The 13,491-nt window shown below is 37.7% G+C and overlaps 1 protein-coding gene and 2 long non-coding RNA genes across 4 annotated transcripts in view; 1 reads left to right on the forward strand and 2 right to left on the reverse strand.

The window, feature by feature from the left end:
* The window catches only part of LOC6630015 (uncharacterized), a 50,189-nt gene extending 40,594 nt beyond the window's left edge, over positions 1–9,595 (reverse strand). Inside the window, exon 1 of the mRNA XM_002053372.4 lies at positions 9,460–9,595. The gene's annotated coding sequence lies outside the window, so the exon portion shown is untranslated. The remainder of the gene's footprint in view (positions 1–9,459) is intronic.
* Positions 1–11,688, forward strand: part of LOC138910903 (uncharacterized) — a 45,414-nt gene extending 33,726 nt beyond the window's left edge. The window contains exons 1-3 of one of the 2 annotated variants that reach the window (XR_011416095.1): positions 8,445–8,653; positions 9,589–10,054; positions 11,560–11,688. This is a non-coding gene — a long non-coding RNA (uncharacterized lncRNA). Of the gene's footprint in view, positions 1–8,444; positions 8,654–9,588; positions 10,055–11,559 lie in introns of those variants that run through there. The other variant, XR_011416094.1, reaches the window with a different exon arrangement.
* On the reverse strand, positions 11,650–13,491 carry LOC116650614 (uncharacterized). Its single transcript, XR_011416093.1, has 3 exons — positions 13,355–13,491; positions 11,823–13,293; positions 11,650–11,730 (listed from the first exon to the last, which is right to left on the reverse strand). It is a non-coding gene; the product is annotated as an uncharacterized lncRNA (long non-coding RNA).

Genomic DNA, 13,491 nt, shown 5'->3' on the forward strand with positions numbered 1-13,491 from the left:
GGGTATCCGAAAATGTTTCTGAGCGTGGAAAGTCTTAATACTCTTCTTGAGATACTTTTTATAACTCCTTAATTATTCTATAAAAATTGTGATAAAGTTTTATATACTTTACTTAAACAGAATAGAATTGTATCTTGCTGACGCTTTTAAATACAAATATTTATTTAAAATAACTCTGTTTTCTACCAATAATGGCAAAACGGTTCGTTAAAATAAGTTTTTCGAGCTTTATTTCATAGAAAATGCTAAAGGTTTTAAGCCCGAATAGCTCGATTATTTTTGTATAATTGGTGCTTCATTAAAAAATAAAATAAAAAATAAAAAAACATTTTAAGTAGAATATGCGTTAAGCCTGATAAATCAAAAAAAAAAAACATCAAAGTTGATTCAAGTTTCAAATTTCTTAAAGCTAGAGTGCTAAGGCTTAACATTTCAAGACGAGATCAAACAAAATGGAGAGAAAACACATTTGGCTGAAAATCAGAATAATAAAAAAATAATTTAAAATTTCTCTCATTTATAACTGGTATTACCGTATTTTTATGACTGCTCAGCTTGAACTGAGCGAAATTTTAGATTTTTATCTCTGTGTACCAACAAAATAGAGAACTAAACTAATTTTATTAAAAGAATAAAATATGCTTATTTGCGTAGCATCGTGGGCCACTACGATATATATAATACATGCATATAGAAACAACGGTCTCTATGTAAAAGTCTTCTCATTAAAGGACTAACTTCATCAATATCGATTCATGGAATATTTATAATTTACGTATTGTGTAATTTTTTTTTAATTGCGTAACATGTTTTCCAAATATATCATAGTGCCCAACTCTTTGCATGCAGCAACTCTATTTTTTTTTTTTGGCTGATTTTTCTGTTTTCCGCCAACGTCGAGTTGCAACGTCGACCGAGTTAAGGGCACAATGCGCCCACTTTGCTGGGGAACTTTATTTACTTATTTGGCACAGCAAGCAACTATGAAAACAACAACATGCTTTACAAAATACGTGAAAGGAAAATAACAAAATAACAACTATAACAATTGAGTCAAATTTGACCCTAACAAGGGGCAACTGAGTGCGCCTGCCAGCCGCAGGAGGCTCGTCCTATTTTTGCTTCATAATTTTACGTTGCATAATTTGGGGCCTATTCCTTGCATGCATAACAATTGACAAACCTGACAGCATGGCTCAGCAGGATTTATATGCCACTGGCCACTTTAACTGCCACGCCCACTTGTCCCACATGGCATACCAAGTATTTTATTAAAGCAATTATGTGTGGCAATAACACAAAAACATGTATACATACATACCTACATGTTCATAAGCATCAAGTGAGTGTTGTAACTGTACACTTGTGTTTGCACACAGGTTGTGTGTGTGCTAGCGTGTGTTTGTGTGTAATTGCTGTTGTCAAGTATTTGTGTTTGTCAAGTGCCTACAACAACGTTGGTGCTGCTATGTTAGCAATTTAAAAGCTAGCATAAAACATTTTAACAACAATTTGTAGAAAATATAGCAAGATATTACATATATTATTATTTCCTATCTGTGGCGACATTTTAAATATTTTTTAAATTTATTTTAACTCTTAATTTCTCTAGAAGCCTCGGCAAAGCGAATATAACCAGGTGGTAACCTAATTACAAGCTGTCAAAATGTTACATCAAATTTTAAATATGAGATTATGTTAATATGCATGAAGTCAAAGTTGATATAAATCACACAATACTGGATTTTAATAGAGATTAGGTGAAGTATTTAGTTTCATAGTGTTTGTTTTAAATTTGAAGCTGCTTTACCAAAGTAAAGAATTAAGATAATGATGCATTTTTGGAGGGACACTTGTCATAATGTCATATTAGGTTGCCAAACCATATTGAAAGTGTATATTTATATAAACATATATCAAGTTGGACTGTTTCTAGATAACATTTTAAATAGTTTGAACCCATTTACAGCTATTAGTTACAAACTCATTTTAAAGTCCTCTCATCACTTGCACGCGTGCAACTCATGCGTTCGTGAACAAATGCAACTTAGGAAAAACGCAACAACAAAAAAATGGAGAAAGAACCAACTACCACCCACAAAGTATGTCCGCAATGCTGTCAGTGGGGCTCCACTGAACTACACACATGCCCAACCCATTTAGTCCTACACAAAACACACACAAAAAACCTTCAGGGCTTACTTTAGTGCTGTCCCTCGACGCAATTGTTGTGGTTGTTCTTCTCGTCGCTAACACAGGGACAAAGGCATTTGGTTTGAATGTGACAGTAGCATATTTTGTTTTAGTGGCAGTTTATGCAACCAAAAAGAAGATGAGAAGAAGAAGAAGAAGAAGAACAAGTCGCCACTTGAACGGGCATTTCACCTTCGCTCAAATGTATGCTATGAATAAAGGTGCAGACGGCAAACTTAAGATACGACTTTAAGCACAAGCGCCACGATGACGGCAGGGGAGGGTGGCAGACGGTGGCAGACACGCGCGCGAAAAGCAAATCACAGTTGGCCATTCGAACACTGGCCATTATCATGGGGTATGCAACCTTAACACAAATAAACAACAGCAAAAACAACAAGACGATGCGCTGATAAACCAGCAAGCATTCAAATGCTATTTTGCTTGGCATTGAGCACGCGTCATGAGAGTCGCCTGCAAACTTGCAGATAATTGCATTTAGACGCCACCCTTGCCCCTCACCCCCTTCTTTCAAACACACGCTACTCCCCCGCCACATGCTCGCCTTGAGCGCTACCCACTCAGCGCTCCACACTTAATCAAATTGAGCGCCCAGCAAGTGTCACTGAACCTTGAAAGTGAGAGGAGCAGCAAAAAAAAAATAAAAACGAAATAAATAAAAGGGAAGAAACTGTATTATTTGCCACACAGTGCACAGTTGTAGCATTAGGTTCAAGAACGATGGCCAGGACATTCGCCTAGACACACATAAACACACTCACACCAACTCACTCACAACCAAACGAATATGCGTGAATGCTCGAATGGGATATACCCTGTTGTATACAAGAGCCCCACTATGGTGTCGGTTGGATTTATATTTCATGCCATGTTTCCAAATTTTCGAATATACCCCATTTCTCAATATTTGAAGCGAGCACGGTATGCAAAACAACGACACCATCACGTACGACATACAGTGGCTACTGAAATTAGCCGAGTCAATGGAGTGCCTGCAAGTGAGCGGGACAATTGGATTGAAATGGAAACTTAACATGGCATCAGCTGGCAACAGCTTCCAACTGCAGTGAACTTCATTGAAAGGAGTGTCAGCTGAGCTCAGCCGTGGCTATTGCTCCACCCGCAATCTCACGCGCTGAAATTTACATTTCCTGCAGTCCAGACCATAAAGTAATTTGTTTAATTCCATTAGGTTGCCTTGGCTACGTGCGCAGCATTAAAATGCCGGACCAGCGCCCAGTAAACATTGCGCATGTTGATGATGATCAGCACAGCATGGAGCTGGGTGTCCTTTTCCATGGGGCCCATGTGGCATGTTGCACTGCAAAATTGGTGCCAATTAGAGGCGCCTTGTCCGCACCATGGGGGTGTTGTCAACGCCAGACAAAACAACGCCTCGCATCAAGCTGCGTAAATCAAATGTTTTGTCTTGTTTCCTTGGACATTTTTTAGTTTTGTTTTCCTTTTCCACTCTACTTTTTTGTTTTCCTTTTTTTTTTGTTGTTAGCTAAGCGCAGTTTGTCCCTTGATAACCATATTTATGCACAAGGAGCGGTATTTTACGTATGCATACTTCCTGTATATATATATGCATTTATCTAATGAATTTTTAATGCACTTTAGCCTTGCACTTTCGGTGCGCTGCGTTGCGCAACTTGTCAACTCTGAGACGCTTACTGAGGGTCAGATGTTGTGAACAACATTGGGTGCGCCTAGGGCCAACACAATTTGCTTCCAGCTGAGACAGTGTTTTATAATAAAAAATGTGCATAAGCAGCGTTGTGCCAGGGTCATGATGATACAGGTGTTGTCAGACGCGATTGATTAGCCTTAGCATTGTCCTGTCAAATTAAATCGTCTCTTTAGGTATTTAAATCGTTAAACATTTAACGCCAGCTTAATACGATTAGTTTTCTTCAAAGCATGATTCACCACACATGTGGTTGATATACTCCCTTTTCTTTAATCAATTTAATTAACAATGTATTCGAGACACATTTACAGCCGTCCTCAGTTATTTTCTTAGAAATTATTGATAATTGATAGGTAAAGGCATAGTTATATAATTTATGGTGCTTCCTGCTAAATGAAGAGCTTTGTGGTTGTGGTATGTAATAACAATATTTAATTAAAACTGCAGCAAGTTCAATACTCAAACAAGATTAAAATTCACAAGAAATAATATGAGCCCTGCGACATTCAAATATTATGCAAAATGAGATCAGTATGCTATACTTTATTTGTTAGAAATTTGATTGTAAAATTACATTGCTTTTTTTGCATTGATTCTTATTATTTTGTTTAAATAGAAAATAAATGTATCATATATCGCAGCTGCAATTAAGTTTCTGTGTCTGTGACAGCATTGAAACTTTGCTTTCCTTTATTTCTGCGTAAATCTGCAGGCTGTAAGATTTCACATATTCTTTTAATTCAATTAAAAGTTTATTATCTGAAAAACAATTGCGGTGTTAAAAATAAATATTATTCCAAGTATTTGTTGCGCAATCCATAACTAATAACTGTTCTTTGACTTGTATAGTTAAGGAAAACATACAACATTTAAAGCACATTCCACTTTGGCCACTTTTCGTGTTGTGAAATCGAAATTGATATGATGGTCAGCTTGCACAGTTGACTCTGGGCGTGCCAATTATTTTCCCTTAGTGGACGAGTGACACTGCGCCGCATGCAACCGCAAAAGTAACAGCGGCATCGGCGACGACGCCTCAAACACACTCCATTCCCATTACCATCATATCGGGGCGGTGCTTGGACAAGTGCACTAAATAAGCCCCGACTGTACATCGTAATATGAATAATAGCAGCGCGTGGCTGACATGCTCCGCTTTTCCAGTCATTTCCAGCATGTGTGTGTGTGTGTGTGTGTGTGTGTACGAACTAACTATGAAAAATAACTGACTCTGCGGCAAGTCCAGGTCACAAATTGTTTGCGTGTGTGTGTTGTGCTGCATTTTATCAGTTTTCACTTCTCACGACTTTCCCTGACGTACGCTTTCTTCAACCTATCGATTTTCCCAAGTTAAGCCGCCGCCTTTTTTAATGGCTTTCATTACTTGCGCTTGTCTTTTGCCGACTTCTCACTTGCCCCGCTTTGCAGCTGCGTGAGTTGATTAACAGTCGAGACGTTGTCCTCTAGGCAAACTCCTTCACGCCATGTCGACTTTAATAAATCATGAATTTAATTATGAGTGCTGCGAGCGCTCTGCGCATAATATTTATTAATTATAAAATGTGTGTACAGAAGTTCAAGTATTTTTGACTCAGGCCATGCTAAGCTGTCCCTCATAGGTTGCCCCGCAATAGGATAACAGGTGTCGACCTGAATTTAAAATCTGCTATTGTTGCTAAAGGTTGTGTACTCATATGCGAGGGTCAGTTGGTATGTGCTTGCACCGAATCAATAAAATGGCACGAGATACACATTTTTACACATAAATATTTGAGAAATAAACTGTTTCGGCTCTCGATAATACTATCTACTATATCGATTCTGTTGTCCAAATTGTTTAGAAAATTTTAATCGAGAGTGTTATCGAATCTTTCGCAATACCACGCTACAACAAAAAACAGAACCGCTTGATTAAGTAAAAAATTATAATCGTGCACCAAGTTCGCAGAGGAACACTAAAACTTGGTTTACATGGAAATCTGATTGATTGCAACTGATAGATCCGACCTTCATCTCTTACTAAATAGTCTCCTTCTACGTTAAAAGCGCCGCTTATCGCCAAAAACACAATCGATTGATAATTCTCAAACACTTACCATGCATTGAAGCGAAACACAACACATTACGCATACGCCACATGTACCAATAAATGGCCGCTGTGGCCATTAAATCGCAGGCAGACACCCACAAACTTTACCAATTTCTCGTCTAGTATTTACGGAACAAAGCCATACTACCAGCTGTCTGACCGTCCTGCTGGCTGTTTGAGAGGGCGGCAAAGCATTCATCATTAAATATTTACACTTTCATAAATGTGTGAGTGCATTCAGGTTGTTAAATATTTTATGATGATACTGAGTTTCAAGAGACTCAAAGAGACAAAGCGAGCTAGAAAGCTAGCTTTCAAAGGTCCCAAAAATAATACCAAGTGTATTATATAGAGTACTTATATGAAGCAAACAGCGTGAAAAGCCATGCAAGCGTGATAATCGCAGTAAAAGCTTGCAGCGCACTCGAAATCTGTTTTTTTTTCTTACATTACAGGTAGTCGCCATTGGCTTTTCTTCATTTATATTGTTTCTGTTATATTTGTCTCCTTTTATAACTGAAATACTGTCTTGAGCTAAAGTAAAAATGACCAAAAGTGCGCTCTGCATAGCACTCATAATTTTTGTGTGCCGAACGGACAACAAATAATCCAAAGGGACACGGGTCCCAGTACGGCTTAAAACAACAAAAAGTTGTCCTTTTGTAGATTTTCCTGACAAATTAATGCTGTGAGTTTATTGAACCGGAAGTCTTAAGGGAAAGCCAATCCAGCAATGCATTTCAACAGCTCGCAAATGTACTTTAAGATAAGTTGGCAATATGTGTTGCCCTGAACAAAAACACTATCAATTTAAGTAAATATAACTTAACTTTTAAATATTAGCTTTTAATTAAAATTTAAAAAGTAGAATGCATCAAATCTTAGCTATATTTGCAGATGTTCATAACATTGCCTGTTTTTTTATTAATGATTTACACATTCAACATTTATTTATTTCATAATTTTGTTTAATTAATGTTTTTCTCGTATAAAAACTACGCATATCTAATTTCCATTTCATATCGCCAGGCGCTCACGTGATGCATACCAACCTATTACCTTATATTCATTGACTTTGACAAAGCTTACCTAAAACACCTGATATCCACCTCATAAGATATGATATGACGAGTGGTTCTGATGTTGATAGTTTAATGTATTTGTGCTTTTTAAAGCACCATGACCATTTCAACCTTTGCTTTCAACAGTGTCAACAGAGCGCACAATGGTCAAATATATCAATATTAATCAATTGAATATGAATTCGAAATAGTAATTGAAATAATAATAAGTTAACAATATTCCCTCAACTAATGACTATAGATATTTACTGGATTTTACCGGTGAACAATAGAATACTGTACATGTCAGTATCTGAATAGCATGTGATACTTTAACAAACGCATTCATATATAAATGCTATGCTAATGGTATACACTAGTGGGGGAAATATTTAGCTGAATGCATATTAATTATTGGCCATTTGGCCTATTAAATGTTGCAGTCATTAAACACATTCTAAGTTCCATTTGCTTGATCGTACATTTGGCACCACGGCCAGGCATATAGCTATTTATCATTTATAATGTGGCCAGTGCAATTCATTAAACTGGCGCAATTATAGTCGCGGGCCATAAAAAAAATATATATACACATAACATTTTCAACAAATTTCGAAAGCAATAAAAAGCGGCAGAAAACAGCAAATACAACGGTAAAACAAACATACAACAATTTACAACACTCACACATACACAGACACACACACATGCATATATGTGGAGGTATGTGTAACGTCACATGTGCTAATTAAAATATACACACCACAAAACACAACAAGGGGCGCGCACAGGGCAGGGTGTGCGCAACGCCCACAATGCGTCAAATGTAGCGTATACGTAATATACAATTAAACACACATTGTGGAAGGAACATGGACAAGTCAAACACACATACACACACACACGCACACATACACAAAGATAGAGCGCAGTGGCCCTTTTCGTGTTATCCTTTCATTGGCTTTTAATGTTCGAGGGGAACTATGAGGTGTTGGGCGGGACTTGAACGCGCTCGTGCGTTCGCCTAATTGAATGTAAGCAAACCAATATAAAACAGCGCTAAAAGACAACATTAAACAACGGGACCAACACGTCTCATTCGCAAATTACCGCAGCGCAGCATTGCCTATACAGAGCCTGGAATTCTCCTCCAACTCCAATAGCCAGCTACTCGTCCCCGCCTGCCCGCAGAAATCACTTTGCAAGACGTTGCCGCTGCGAAATTGCGCAATAAAATTGCATTGTCTTTATTTTTAGTTTCAGTTCCATGCCTTAGCATATAATGGTAATGTTTGGCTTTGGACACACACACACACGCACACCTAATGAGTGCTGTCTGGTAAAAGTTAAATTAAAATTTCATGGCTTCTCGCAGTCTCATCTTAGCCTTCACAGACTGCAGTGCTAATCAAATCAGCAGCCATCCGGATCTGAGGAAGCTGCGTCTTGTCCAACTTCGTAAATCTTTACGTGCACTTTGCCGTATTTTCCAGCTTACGGTGCCACACCCAAATTGATTGTAAAGATATTTCAAAGTATTTGACTGTCTTTTGCTTAGGCTTGTGGCCAATAAAATTTAATTTATAAATATTTAAGGTAATTTAAATGCAATTTTATAATATCTATAGTTAAAGAATAAAAAGTAGAAAAAATATATGAAAATAAGCAGTTTTTGTAAAATCTTTGCACCCGTTAAGAGACATTTTTAAATCGTTTTCAAAAATATAAAGATACCTTAATTTGCTTGCAAATATATTTCATATGGGAAATTTATAAGAGATCATCTATTTGTATACTCAAATTCATTTTTTTCCAATCGATTTCAAAAGAGAAAATTTTTTAATGTTAAATTATATTTGTGCTCAGCTTTGATCTTTAATATAAAATTATTTTACCGATCGGCCAAACAGAAAGAAAAACCACTTTAAAACCATCTTAAAAACTTTAAAGAACTATTGAAGAAGATTCATGTCTAAGTGTTGTCAAGTGTTAAAAAGTTACTTTTCATGGTCCTAATATAAGTATATAAATTGTTTAAAAATGGTTTATTACCTTATCACAAGTCAAATTAGGTGAACATATATTTGTAAAGCTAAAAAAAAATAGGTTGTTTAGAAATACTTTTAAAAAACCAACAAATTAAAAATTCTAGCCATTAATGGCCGTAAAAAGCTAGTCAGTGCTTATGAAAACTTTTTTAATGGACTTTTAACACAGCGACCAACAAGACTTTCGTTAATTACCAAAAAAAAAAAAGCTTTACAACCACAAATTATATTCAAAAGTTTTCACTATTCAAATGCTGATACGCACTTCAATAAAGAGCAATTTACGAATGAGTTGACATCAAAGAATTGGTTAAATGCCAAAACAATTTAATTATAATTGAAATTCAAACTCACTCAGTTTCCAATTAGCGGCATATACAAATTTAAGATTTCACTCGTGCAATTCGCGACATGTGTTTATTATGCACTTAAATAGCCAATTAAAATTTAATGCATTTTCAAAATTAATTTTTATTAATTCAGATATGGTTTTAAAATCGGATACTAAAACGAGCAGCGAAAACAGTTTCTACCGCTTATGTTGACAATATGCAAATGACACAACAAGTCGGCAGCGACTGATTTCAAACTTCAAAACGGATTCGCTGCGACGAGTGCAACGTCACGAAGCGAACAGAAACGAGTGCCGAACGAGTATGAGAACTGGCTCAGGACACGGACACGGACACTGAGCGCCTGGACCTCAACCTGAGCCTCCCGCTGCGTCTGCTACGAGCTGCGTTCGTTGCGAAACTGTTTTGGTTTCATTTTTTTTCCTCAGCTTTTAGTGGTTCGCAACTGACTTCCTGCGCACAAGTTCGAGTTGCATCCGAGGCTGGCAACTCTGTTAACATCGGGTTTGGGTCGGCTCGGTGGGGTGGTAAACACAACATGCGTGCGGTAAATATACCAACGCTAGTTGCTGCGTTTGGGGCACGGCAAAGATGACGTAAGTTTTCTGGCAACGCCACTTGTTGGTATGTTGTTGTTGTTGCAAATTGTGCTGCTGTTGTTATTTGCTGCAGTGTTGTTCAGTATTCATGTACCAAGTTTTCAAAAAAAATTTGTTTGCCAAGTACATGCGGCTCAACTTGACATTCCTTGATTTCAGCTTATAAAGTTTTTAGTCTTTTGTTTAAGTTTCTAACACTGGTCGCATACCAAGGGTACAGTTACGTCTACATTTGTAGTTCCTGTGTTTGTTTCACAACGCTCTTAAAATGCAGAAATAATTGCAGAATTGATATAAAGGAATATTTCCAGTAAATAATAAACCACTTATTAATTTTAAATTTTTTATCTCTAGAATTAATATTTCCCAAACAGTCTCTGCAAAATCACAATTGGTTCTAAAGATAAAAATATACAGCTTTTAGATTCCCCCTTCCGTTTACCATATCATCTTTAGACAAAAGTGTTCTACACGTTTTAACGTTCATACATAAGCCAATTTTATCAAACTCTTGGAAAGAATTTAACTAAACTACCTTATACCTAATATTTCTTTTACACGTAGTGCTTCCAAAGATTACCGCAAGAAAAATCGAGCCTTGTCGAACACAATACAACACTCAAACATGTGTATCCTTTAACGACAAGTTGGTACATGTTCGATGTCGGAAATGCGTTTTGTGGTAAGCCGCAACATTTGTGCCGGCTTGTATGTGCAGTGTGACCAGCTATGGGCATAATCAAACTTAGCCTGCCAAGCAATATCCGTGTAAATTGGACAAGCTTCCTCTTCTTTAACTGAATAACTAAAAGGGCAGTTGCACCCTTTGTCATTCCAATTCGATGTTAATTTAATTAGCAGCTCACTTTTGGTGCAGCTATCGTTTTTCCAATGTGGCAACGCCAGCTAATTGCGGTCATTAACATTTTGCCTGACGTAAGCTCGAAGTTCATTAGTTCGCAAGGTAAAGCAGGTAAAGGTCAGTTAGATGTGATTAGCAGCATCCTTAGCGCCGATTGGGTAACTGTTGCAAGAAGTTTCAATTTCAAGACTCCTTCGTTTTTATATAACAGAAATTATAAAATGTCAGACTAAAAGAGTTGGGTCAAGCACCTCTCTGATGGGGACGAGCATGGTATATCAGGTTACGCTGCCGGCACTCAAGTTATTAACAAAGACAACTGTGTAGTTGGAAATAGTGTTTGGTGCAAGAAAAAAGAAGCTGTACGGAAAGAAACGATATCAAAGTGAAACTTTTAACTTTGCACAGTTCTGTTAATTCAACGAATTGGAACACCCACTAATGTGAAACTCTGGAAACTTTAGATCCGAAGAGCTTAGTATTTGGGCTCTTCAATAGCTTAGATGTGCCCAAAAGTAACAAAAGTAACTCAAGATCAAAGGATGATTATTACACTGATCAATGGACACGACGGCCGGACCAACAAAAATATTATCTCTGCTTCCGATCTGTCTGACAAGTTATTTTTTATTTTTTTCAGCTTCCTGACAAACGGCAGGAAGAATCAATTACACTGGAGAGCTGCATCTTCTGGCAGGCCGGAGACCGACAACAACAGATGGGCACAGTTGAGATCATGAACTTTCTCAAATTACGCCAGACAGCTCAGCACCACTCTCTTTTTATAAGCAGAACAAGTTTTTTTCTTCCTCTATAAAATATAAAATGTTATCACGCCGAGTGGTGAGGGGGAGGATACGCGGCTGTGCAGCTGCAGCAAGGATATCATATAAATATATTTACCAACAAAGCAAACAATGTGCTAGATAAACAAAATATATTGCTTTTAATGCGGATGGCGTTGGTGCAAAACATACCCATTATTCTGAAAAAAAAAATACAAAGTGTAAAACAACATTTCCATGGAATTGTGATTTGAAATGCGTGTAGTTTTTTCTATATCTACATCACAATTGTATTTCTGTAGAAGGAAGTTGTTGCCAAATGAAACAATGGAAATTTGTGTTAACAATGTCGCAAATTGTAGAAATTAAGATTCGATTTGTATGCTAGATACCACGTAAATTTATAATACATTTTAACACCAGAAAGACCTGTACAACCCAAAACGGGGAACTTGCTATGCGAGCTTATGTTAACAAATTGTGTGCCAAATCTAAAAATCAGTATCTCTTACTCACTCAACCTATCTCGATCTAAATCTTTATTTTTCCAGCTTTAGCGGTTTATATATGTATATTTATTTAAATCAGTCTCCTTGTTTTTTTCGGTTACATACAACATTACTTTACTGCATGAATAAGGAAGAGCTAAGGCATTTCAGATCTGGAGACAAGTTTTGATTTTCAATTTATAAGACGTAAATATTTAAATTCAATTAAACTAATTTACTAAACCATGACAATATTTTTCTAAGTCTAACTCAAACTAGACCATTCTTACCCAGCCGGCTTTCTGGTGTTAAATGCCCCTTGCATAAATAGGCAAATAGGCTACCGGCAACTACGTCAGAAGCGAACCTCGCACGCGTTGCCTGGCTCATTCAGCATGCGGCGCAGGCGCGACGGCAACGATTCGCCGAATTAATGCGGAGCATGTGCCCAAATCGACGGTTTATTAAACCTGGGGCCAGAACTGGGCGTGCGAGCCACGCTGTGCACACCTGTTAGGCATGGCAATCGTACGGGGTAACGATGACGATTATGATGGCACATAGAGCGTGAACCGGCTTCCAACGAGCCACCGAGTGGTGTCGCCACAGGGTGCCAGTAGGTGCCGTTCAATGGGTGCCTACGTGCGCCGCTGGCCATCAGCAATGCCGGAAGCCTAGCAACAAGAAAGAGCGGAGCCCTTCGAAGCATGTAGCTGACGACAAGGTGTCAGGAAGTGTTTCTGTTGTTGTTGTTGTTGCTGCTGCTGATGTCGTGGGTTCAGCGGCCAGCTTTTGCACTTGAAACCCAAATTGCGCAATTCCCAAAATAACTGCGCACCCAACTCAATCGGCCGGCTCAATTTTCGGTGGGTTATTTGTTTTTATATGAATATGTATATATGTGCATTTGGGGTGGTGGCTGCGAAAGTACCGCTAAGCGCGTTGCGAAAAGTACGCAAGTTAGCCGCAATCCGCCCGTGATGTCATCTCAGATGTGTCGCATTTACGGTTACGGGTTTGGTGCCAAAAATATGCATCCGAGTGGATATTTAAACGCTCGCTTAAAATGATGAACGCTCAGCGGCCGTCGACGTCAAACGACTTTTATGAATAAGTATAATTCAATTTTTTTTCTTGTTAATGAGTGGGTGAAAGAACTTACCCTCCATATACTTATAAATAAAACAATGATTAAAACTTAACCTAGAAGGCACAAAAAATATTGTTATGACAGAAAAGTTTGTTTGCAAATATGGAACTATTTTTGAAAGCATCCGACTGCAATAATAAGATCAACTA

This window comes from Drosophila virilis, chromosome 2, assembly GCF_030788295.1.
Source record: "Drosophila virilis strain 15010-1051.87 chromosome 2, Dvir_AGI_RSII-ME, whole genome shotgun sequence".
Taxonomy (NCBI): Eukaryota; Metazoa; Arthropoda; class Insecta; order Diptera; family Drosophilidae; genus Drosophila; species Drosophila virilis.